This window comes from Octopus bimaculoides, chromosome 10 (genome assembly GCF_046866305.1).
Source record: "Octopus bimaculoides isolate indiv1 chromosome 10, ASM4686630v1, whole genome shotgun sequence".
NCBI classification, from domain to species: Eukaryota; Metazoa; Mollusca; class Cephalopoda; order Octopoda; family Octopodidae; genus Octopus; species Octopus bimaculoides.
In genome coordinates, this window is record NC_142937.1 from 50942815 (window position 1) to 50953621 (window position 10807).

The 10807-nt window shown below is 34.8% G+C and overlaps 1 protein-coding gene across 2 annotated transcripts in view; it reads right to left on the minus strand.

Moving 5' to 3' along the window:
- Positions 1-10457: 10457 nt before the first annotated feature.
- Positions 10458-10807, minus strand: part of LOC149133717 (ankyrin repeat domain-containing protein 13C-A-like) — a 331974-nt gene continuing 331624 nt past the window's right edge. For both annotated transcript variants that reach the window (XM_089359124.1, XM_089359123.1), the window contains one exon: positions 10458-10807. This exon is cut by the window's right edge and continues 528 nt beyond it. The gene's annotated coding sequence lies outside the window, so the exon portion shown is untranslated.

Consider the following 10807-nt stretch of genomic DNA (forward strand, 5'->3'; position numbering starts at 1 on the left):
TACCGTATATCCAACACACATATATTAAATCTTGCGTTGGATATATGGTATTGTTCCTGTGGTCTTCCACCCTTATGTATCCATTCTTACTATATATATATATATATATATATATATATATATATAAGGGAATATACTACTGCTGTTTAGCCTTAGGAAGCCAGACCGCTTCCTATTAGTCCTTGACACACTTTCTGTGTGTATATATATATGTGTGTGTGTGTGTGTGTATATATATATATATATATATATATATACATGTGTGTGTATGTATATATATATATATATATATATATATATATATATATATATATATATATATATATATATATTCGTTTATATTTATATAATGGGCATTACTATTCTTGGGAATAGAAATTTCCCTTATGAATTTTTTTACACACTGGCTTCTTGATAAAATTCTTGTAAAAGAGTTTTATCTCTTTTTGAATTTATTAATCAAATATATAATATATATATATGTATGTATGTATATGTTATATGTGTGTGTGTGTTCTTGATATTGTTCCGAGCAAGTTGTTTTACATCTATTTTTCCTTTGTTTCTTGGCTCCGGTGAGGTGTCACGGAACATTCAGGATGTGAATGCTCCGAGTCCTCTCCCCACCCACACATTCGCAAGCGTGCATTTTTTTTTCATATTCGTTCACAGCAAGTTGTTTTACATCTATTACACTATTTTCTTTTTCTCTTTGAGTTCGGGTCAAATGCTTTAGTTTAACCGAAGGTTCTAGAAGCTTCTTCGTTCGCCAGCAGTCTTTGAGGCTATATATTACACAAGTACGATTTGTCGCTTCTCTCTTCTTCGCCGAACTTCGACCTGGACGCATCGTCATTCTGGAGAGCAGCTAAATTTGTTTACACGTGGTTTAAGCCAAAAGAAATGACTTCTAACAGCAACCGTGTGTGGCAAGCCTTTTATGCTACACGACATGTGCAAGAATTACTCTTACACTACTAACGAACCAATTGTGACGTGGAATTCTTTTGTACATTTTCTATTACATTTCTTTCCATGCAGAACGCGACAAGGCTAAACTGTATGTAACTTTACATTCATGTACAGCTTCACGCGAAGCGTATTGATGGTGAACTCGTATCTTTCTTTATTCCTAATCTTGTAATCGTGTTAACATTTTAGTAACAGTGCTACTACACGCTATGATTAGTGGTAAAAGAAACCTACTACTAGAGGGATGACCACACAACACTAAAATATATGTACACAATCTCTCTTTTAATATATAGAGGCATAGCTCACCCTACGTCGTTAATTGGTTCCAGGAGACATGACTTAAGTCGAATTAACCTGTCACGAGGCTAAACCGATAATAACCATTCCCAGTTCTGTATTTATGAAGGCATTTTCAATGATACATGGTTAATAAAAACCTATTTTAAGCTTACAAACAAAAATTTTTTAATTTTTAAAACAGTACAGTAAAAAATAAAGTAATCTAAACTTACGAATACAATTTGGCGGTGTTTACCGTATATCGTGGGCGCTTTATTTATAAATGCACTTTGCAATAAGACATGGTAAAATTAAATCTTTTTTTAAGCTTAAAAAACAAACTCAGTAATTATTACTATTTTGCAAAAGTAAACAAAAAAAAAACTAAATTTACCAATATGTACATACAATTTGGTGGTTTACATCGCGGATGTAGATGGCTGTGGAACGTCGACATCAACTGTAACTCTAGCTGTTCTTGTTGTTCAGTGCACTTAAAAAACCAGTTGAGAGTTCCTTGAACTGTCTTCTTTTCATTGAGGATTACATTATAAGCAGCAAAAGCTTTGTGACAAGCCCCATAATCTTGGAAAAGCGTTGAGCATTTGGATCCATATCCTCGAACATAGAAAGACCTTTTTCGATATTTGCAAATACTTGCTGCATTTTCTGAATGGTAAAGTGACGTGGCTCAGGTTCGACTTCTTGTTTATTTTACTGCTTGTGAAGCTCTATCAAATCTTCGTTTGTCAGGGGATGCTTGTCTTTTCCAAATAAATCTATAAAATCCTCCTTCTCCAAATCCATTTCCAGTTCTTTGCTCGTAGTCACCAACGTTTTGTTGATGACAACATTATCAAACCCCTTAAAATCATTCACGAATTGTGGGCATAGTTTCTTCCATATACCATTCATAGCCGTGCTCTGTACATCATTCCATGCCGCTGCTATGTTCTGTACAGCCTTGTAGATATCGTATCTCTTCCAAAAGTCACAAAGTATGATGAACTCATCAAGATCAGTCGCAGCTATTGCTTGCTGCAGTGTACACTTCATATAGTAACGCTTGAAGATAGCGATTATTCCCTGCAGAAGAGACGTGGTGTTTGGAGGAAGGTATATGATGGAAACGGTGGGGTCAAAATGTACAATGTTTTGCAGGTGGTCAGAAGCTTTATCTAAGATAAGTAAAACTTCAAAAGGAATCCCCTTCTTACAGTACTTCTCTGCTGCTGAGATAAATGATTGAAGAACCAATCTTCAAAAACAACAGTAAACCATGCTTTTGAATTAACCACTCAGGGGGAGATGCCTTGGGTATGTTCTTCTGGGCATGGGAGTTGTGTGCATGATACACAAGCAATGGCTTTAACTTAAAATCTCTTGCCCAATTACCTCCCAACATAATAGTCACATGTTCTTTTGAGACTTTGTAGCTGGAATAGTTTTCTCTCCCTTGGAAATGAATGAATGGTCTGGCAACTTTTTCCAATACAATCCAGTTTCATCTATGTTAAAATCTGTTTGAGAAGAAAGCCATTTTCTTTGATGATTTTCTTTAATACATTAGGAAATTCTGCTGCTGCTTGTTCATCAGCTGATGCACTTTCACCTTACTTCTTAATCGAGTGATAACTTCTTTGCTCCTTAAATCTCATGAACCATCCTTGACTTGCTTTGAACTCTATATCTCTCCCATCTGGATATTTTTCCTTCAGGTCCTCAAACAAAGACAATACCTTCTCTTGAATGATTTCTTGATTAATAGTAGCATACTGACAATTCAACCTAACAATCCAAAGGGAAAGAAGACTTACCATTTCTTCAAAGATTTTGCCTCTTTTCTTATTGGTGACAGTGTTTATCCCTGGGACTTCAGATTTGATATGTGCTAAAATCTTGTCCTTATTATGAACAATTGTTGATACAGTTGTCCGACTCATCCCAAAAGATCGTGCAATTGCTACCACTTTTTCATGGCGTTTTATCACAGTCAGTTTATCTTCCAGAGTTATATATAGCATGGCACTTAGCACTTTCACTACGGATTTTCTTTGGAGCCATGGGAGCAAAAAATTAAGTCACAAATGAATGAAAATGAGAAAGTATCTGATAATCTGACATAAACAAATCTGAATTCAAAACAATCGCAGGAACCACGAGTGACGACAACACCTAACAATAGATATTGGAACTACAGTGCAATATGAGCTCCAAAAGAACGATAAATAAGACAACACAGCTGATTTCATGATTTCGTTTACTAAGCTACACTACTGTATGGTGAGTATCTTAATATTTACTGTACATAATTTAATATGATTTTATATGCTTTTGCTTTTATTTATTGTACAGTAACATGACTTTTAACAGTTTTCTAGTGATTTTATGATTCCAATATTTGTGGTGGAGACATAAAAGTCAAGTAAAATGACTTAACTTGATTTTTATTTTTCCATATATTATTTTTGAAAACCGAGGTATAATTGAGAACAACTTAAGCTGAGGCATGCCTGTATAGAGGAGAGAAGGAAGAATTTATTATGAATATCAATATGTTCAGGGAAAATACCTTGTGCTGAACACACTTGTCTGTGGAGTGCTCAGCCACTTGCACAATAGTTTCATGAGCAGGCTTTTCTGTTGGTTGAATCAACTGGAACTCTCATCAGTGTCACTGATGGAAGCTAGATTTTAACTGATTGGTTTTTGTCTGACTTGTAACATCTTCGAACTTTTGCTTGTATTTTATTTTACTTGATCTGTTAGAAATAGTAGCCAAATTTATCTCAGCAATGCATTTATTCTCTTTTTTTTTTTTCTTCACAGTTGACAAATTTTCAGTTTTCTGATCGTTTCTTGTGGAAACCTTTGAAATGAGACACCATCCAAACACCACAAATAGAATTTACTTGAGATTTAGGTGAAAAAAATAAACTACTCTTTTGAATGTTAAAAATTTTTGTGATGTCTTTGTTAAGAATTTGGAGCAGACTTTAAATAGCATTCTTGAGTATTGATCTCCAATGAAATCCTGACCACAATTTTTGCCTTGTAGCTAGTTCTAACTTACTATCCTGATGGTAATCCATCATTTTGATCCAAACATTTCCTAGTTTTGTCACCACATGGCACTTCTCAGCCAGCATCATTCCACATACAAACATGATATTGAAACCACATCAGTACACAATTCCATTAACTAGCAGAACTGACAAGGGTGTTCCCCCCCAAAGAAGGTTCCGCACCACAGAGAACTCTTACATTGCCTTCATCTATACCAACACAAAATCCCTCAGTTCAACACTTTCTGGATCCTATCCCCACTTTACAGTCAACAGTTCTTGCCAAGCATCTCAAAGGGTTAGTCAACAGCTATACTTTGGCCTCAAAAGAACTACAAATTTACTGCTTCAAAGTTACACACCACACTACAATACTGCACATCTCTGCCAAACAACTTGTAGTATTTATAACTCGCTTGGAAGTGTTCTTTTTATATTAAAATTGGCATTAAGAAACCTCAGGTTATGTTAGTCTTTACATTTCTGCTAAAAGGCAGGTTGAACCAAAAATCTGCTAAGAAATCAATGTTTTTCATCAAGACACTTTTTCCAATGCATCACAGCAACAACTGTCAGCTTTATTACCAGCCAAGTTTCAAATATACTTTAAGAGCAGACAGAATTCTTATATATTAGAACTTTCTGCTTGATCCACCACAGAGTTGATATTGTCCTTAAATCTAATGTAATGTCTAAGAATCTAGCTATGCTTATCTGAGCATTGAGGTGTTCCAACTGGCAAAACAAGATTCAATGACCAGATGTGGCCTATGTTTGTAGCACAGAGTGTCAGAACTTGGTGTTGGAAACATTTTTGTGGATATATTGTCTAACAGTTGTTGATACATCATTATTCATTAAGAAAATCAAGTGATGATCCATTAAGAAAATCAAAGTAAAGGAAAAGTAATCAACTCTAACTAAAGAAGAGTTACTCTACTTCATATATACTCTTTTGTTTGTGATACTACAAGCAAATATACATATCTTACATATATAACATGCACAAACATTGTTGTAGGGTTAAGAAATCTACTTTCCAACCACATGATTTGGGATTCAGTCACATTGTGTGGCACCTTAGAAAAGTGTCTTCTACTATAGCCTCAGCTGACCAAAGTTTTGCAAGTTGATTGGTAGATAAAAACGGAAAAAATCCAGTCATATACAGGGTATTCAGGCCATATTTAACAGTGTGTATAAAAAATAAAGTAAACACAATATCCCATCCAAAGATAAAAAGTATTTTAAAAAATCAAGTCAACTAGATTATTGTGAGGAGAAAATAGTTTACTCAGAGTAGCTGTCCTCAAGTTCCACCACAGCCTCAAGAATGCTCTGGAATCTGGCACATGCATTCTTCATTCTGTTCTTGGAAAGATCTTCGAATACTTCCTTGATCTTGGCCACCAGCTCAGCCTTGGTGTTGCAGACAGAGCAGTTGGTGTCTTTTACGAACACATCTCAAACATAATAATCCATGGGATTACAATTGGGGGAATTAGGAGGCCAGAAATTAGAGCTGATGAAGTTGTAGAAATTCTCCAACAACCACTTCTGATTCTTTCTAGAGGTATGGCAAGGGGCTGAATTCTGCTACCACACATGGCCTTCTAGCAACTTCAAACAGCTGTCTGAATTGAGCCTAAGGCTCCATCCAGATTTGTCAGGTGGCATAGTTACCCTCACTGGACATATCAAAAGATCATCACAGTTTAGGAGAATCTGATTTTCATGATATATGGGACATCATGTTGTTTATAGGCTAGCCACCTATTGTTCTGGTTGTTGTGCAAATGGTCTTGGTAGAAGTTCTTTTCATCTGAGAAAAACCAGATCAGCCTCTGCTCAACAGGATGCCTTAGCTTGTTCAGGAGTTTCTTTGCTTTTATCAAGCAGTTCTCTTTGGCTTTAATTGTCAGAATGTATTCCTTGTGTCTCTTGTATGAGTGGTAGCAAAGGTCCTCATTCAGAACCATCTAAGCAACTTCTACACTCATCTCTCTCACCAAAGCCTAGATTCCCTTGCTTAGATTTTCCATCACCCTATCCTGCAGTTGTTAGATGAATTCCAGCTTGTGGATGCATTAAAAATACCTGCTGTGTCCCTTCCTGTTGGCCATGACAGAGCATTGAGAAGCAGTCATGGTGCTCTTTTCCAATATTTAGATGGTTTTCAGTCTCCATGTCAGTTAACTTTTTCTCACTTACAGCTTTAATCTTTATGCTCTCCAATGTCTTTGTTCACAAATACATCAAGCTGTCCTTGAGAAAAGAAGACATAAAACATTGTCAAATTTAGCCTGAACACTCTGTGTGTTTGTGTTTCCTAGTCTTAGTATTGTGTGATAGTTGTAAATGAGTATTACTGTCATACAAGCAGTGTCATTCATTTCCAATATTCTGTGACATCCTGTCTGGCCATGGGGTAATATTACCTTACTTGCAAATGGGTTGGCAATGAAAAGGACATCTCACTGTACAAAATCTGCCTAAAAAAAACTTCATCCAACTCATGCAAGCTCACAAAAGTGGATATGAAAATGATGATACATATATATTTGCAATGGTTGAGGATTAGCATCAAACTTTGAAACTTAAAGTACCAAGGAACTTAAATCAAACTGTTTCAATCCATATATATATATATATATATATATATATATATATTGGGTTGTCTGGAAAGTTCATGCCGATTTATAGTGGCTTACCTTTCGACTTATTTGCCATGAAACCACCTCAATTCTGGGAAGAGGGTATTTTCAAGTTAAAGGAAAGATGGAGATGCATTGTGCAACAAAATGGTTCATATTTGGTTGATTAAAAATGTAATAGCAAGTATTTACTGACCTTTTTCTTTCCTTTAAAAATCGGCACGAACTTTCTGGACAACCCAATATATATGTGTGTATATATATATATATATATATATATATATATATATATATGAGAGAGACAACATACACACACAGCTGAATCTAAAGCCAGGTCCTTAGTAAATGTAGTGTTTTTAGCTTCCAACCTATTTTGTCATGGAGGGAAGTGTAATAGTCAAATAATAATAATGGTTTCAAATTTTGGCACAAGGCCAGTAATTTGGGGGAATGAGATAAATTGATTACATCAACCCCAGTGGTACTTAATTTATTGACTCCAAAAGGATGAAAGGCAAAGTTGACTTCGGCAGCATTTGAACTCAGACCATGAAGATGTACAAAATGCTGCTGAGCATTTTGCCCAATTGCTAATGATTCTGCCAGCTTGCCACCTTAATAATAATAATAATAATAATAATAATAATAATAATAATAATAATAATAATAATCCTTTCTACTACAGGCACAAAGCCTGAAATTTGAAGGAGGAGGATAGTCGATTACATCAATCCTAGTACACAACGGGTACTTATTTTATCAACTCCAAAAGGATGAAAGGCAGTCAACCTCGGCAGAATTTGAAGACAGACGAAATACTGCTAAGCATTTCACCCAGCATGTTAATGATTCTGCCTCTGCTTTGAAATATTGGTCTCTTATTTTGGCTCAAAGCCAGATATTTCACCCTTGGTGGCATCTGAACTCAGAAATAAAGAGCAGGAAGAAATACCACTCTAATAATGATAGTAAATAGAAATAACTCTCTCTCTCTCTCTCTCTCTCTCTTTCACACAGACACAGACACACACACACACACACACACACACACACACACACATGCATTTTTTTTGTTCTGCTAATGTAAAGTTTACATAATTCTAGAATTTATTCGTGCTGCTTTTTAATCCTCAGGTGTAATTGGATGTAATTTAATGGTGTTCACCTTCATATTTATACCAGATTGCTTGAGCATGGTTGGGTTGTCAGCAACTGGACTGGAAACCCTATCAAGCATGCTTCATGAGAAGACTGATTATAAATACTCTACAGGATGAAAAAACAAGATGTGTTGAAATGTGATAAACTCAGAGCAATCAATAGCATGTACATATGTACAGTAAATATTCATTTTATTCTCTTTTATACTTTTATTTGTTTCAGTCATATGACTGCGGCCATGCTGGAGCACTGTCTTTAGTCGAGCAAATCAACCCCAGGACTTATTCTTTGTAAGCCTAGTACTTATTCTATCGGTCTCTCTTGCTGAACCGTTAAGTGACGGCGACGTAAACACACCAGCATCGGTTGTCAAGTGATGTTGGAAGGACAAACATAGACACAAACACACACACACACACACACACACACACACACATATATATATATATATATATATGACAGGCTTTTTTCAGTTTCTGCCTACCAAATCCACTCACAAGGCTTTGGTTGGCCTGAGGCTATAGTAGAAGACACTTGCCCAAGGTGCCACGCAGTGGGACTGAACCCGAGACCATGTGGTTGGTAAGCAAGCTACTTACCACACAGTCACTCCTGCGCCTATATGTATGCATATGGTAAGTAGAACATTTGTATTTGACTCAAATGAAGCATGGAAGAAATTGCCACAGTTGCAGATTTGGCAGTAGCAGGCCAATGAGGGCAACTGGTGTAAGTGATAACACACCCTCATGCCAGACTAGTTTGGTAGATCTGCAAGATTCCTTTGGCCATTTTTGCAATTTCCTACATTTTCATATAAGCTTAGTTATCTTGCGAGGATGAGGGATAAGTTTGATATGCATTTTGTTCTTCCTCATTATACAAAAAAACTTTACATTAGTTTAGAATCTGCCTTAGTATTTACTGTGTGGCTGTTAGATCATTGTCAAATTAACAACTGAACAATTATCTTTTTTATATTTTGAAGGAGTGTAAATGAATTTACTCTCTGTCATTCCAACATGCTTACTCATATCTAGACATTTGTTCTGTGGAGATGACTTTAATTCTGTAAACAGTCGCTTCAGCATTAGAGACTTAATCAGCAACTTCAAGCTTAAAATAATTATATCCACAATTTCTTTCGTGTTACATTCAACTTAAGCACAGATAAACACAAGCCCTATAGTAAATAAATCTTTTAGTATTGATATCAGGATTTCTGTAGTGATAATCTATGTATGTGAGGTTTTCTAATAACCACAATGAAAAACAAAAATATAGGCATACAAGAACAAACACAATTAGATGATACACTGTAACATGCAAGATAAATGGGAATGTGAGCAGAAAGAAAAGATTTCAGAGCTGCATTGACAAATTTCTTATAAACAAAACAATTGTATCTGAAATGTGTTGTGGAATTTAAACTACAGAAATAGTTGTTATTCAGTGCTTTAATAGTGTAAGTTCCTTGCAACTGTATATTTAATGTTATTGGAAGACTATCTTTTCAATTATTTTATCACTAAATTTTTAGTAGCTGCATTATTTACTCAATTACAAACCAAAAACAGTACAGGATATGTAGTGCCTCCTTGACCTAAAACATATCACTTTTTCATCAAACTACAAAATATAGCTAACAAATTCTTGGTTGATAAAAGAAATGCAAATATCTTATGACACTGTAGTGATATAAAATATTAGCTCTCCCAAATTGTAAATAAAAACTACTAATGATGTTGCAGAAATGATATATAATGATGTCCATTCAAAAATGTTACCAAAGGATAAATGTACAAAAGAAATCAAATGTATCCACTTTCTTAACACTAATAGGATTGATGAAACATTCCAATAAGAATATGTGCGAATACAACAGATTCATATTTTTCCCTGTAACAGATTGTACTATGAATATTCTGTTTCAGGAAACAATTTAGGAAATATCAATCAGTATAACAGCATACATGCACTATTCTGATATGATAAACACATAAGTATGCTTTAATACATTCATACAAATATGACATTGTCTAAATTATTTGAAAGAGATCAGTTGTTTGAGTGGCTTTCAGTCTGCTTCATAGGAAACACCTCAACAAAATATAGGAATAAACATTACATATACTCAGTCACTGTATAATATGTAAAGAATTTGATGGATGTGTGCCAGGATACATGCACCCACGTGACATATGTAGCATGTGTGTGAAAGAAAGATATCATGCATTTGTGTGTATGTGTGTGTGTGTATGTCGGTGTTTTATTTATTTTGCTTCTGAAATCATTAATACAAATAATAACAGAGTGAAAAATAGAAAGTTGAAACAAATTTTTTTTCTGAAAAAAGATTTTCAATGTATATCAAATTATTTAGCAGTATTTGGTGTATAAAAGTTTCAAATTACTCCAGTCTAACCATTAAATTAAATAGAAAACCTTTTGCAGAATCCCAGTGATGAAGTAAATATTAGATAGTTTTAGGAGATTATCTAATAATCTCCAACCTACAACACTGAGATGTAAATAATGAAATGAAAACATATCTATATCCAAATAACCAAGCCAGCTTGGTCATCATGAAATATAAATTGTTTCTAACAAATGTCAGCTTCTAACAGTTCATATAAATACTTTCTGACTATGAAACCAATTTAAAGCTACTAT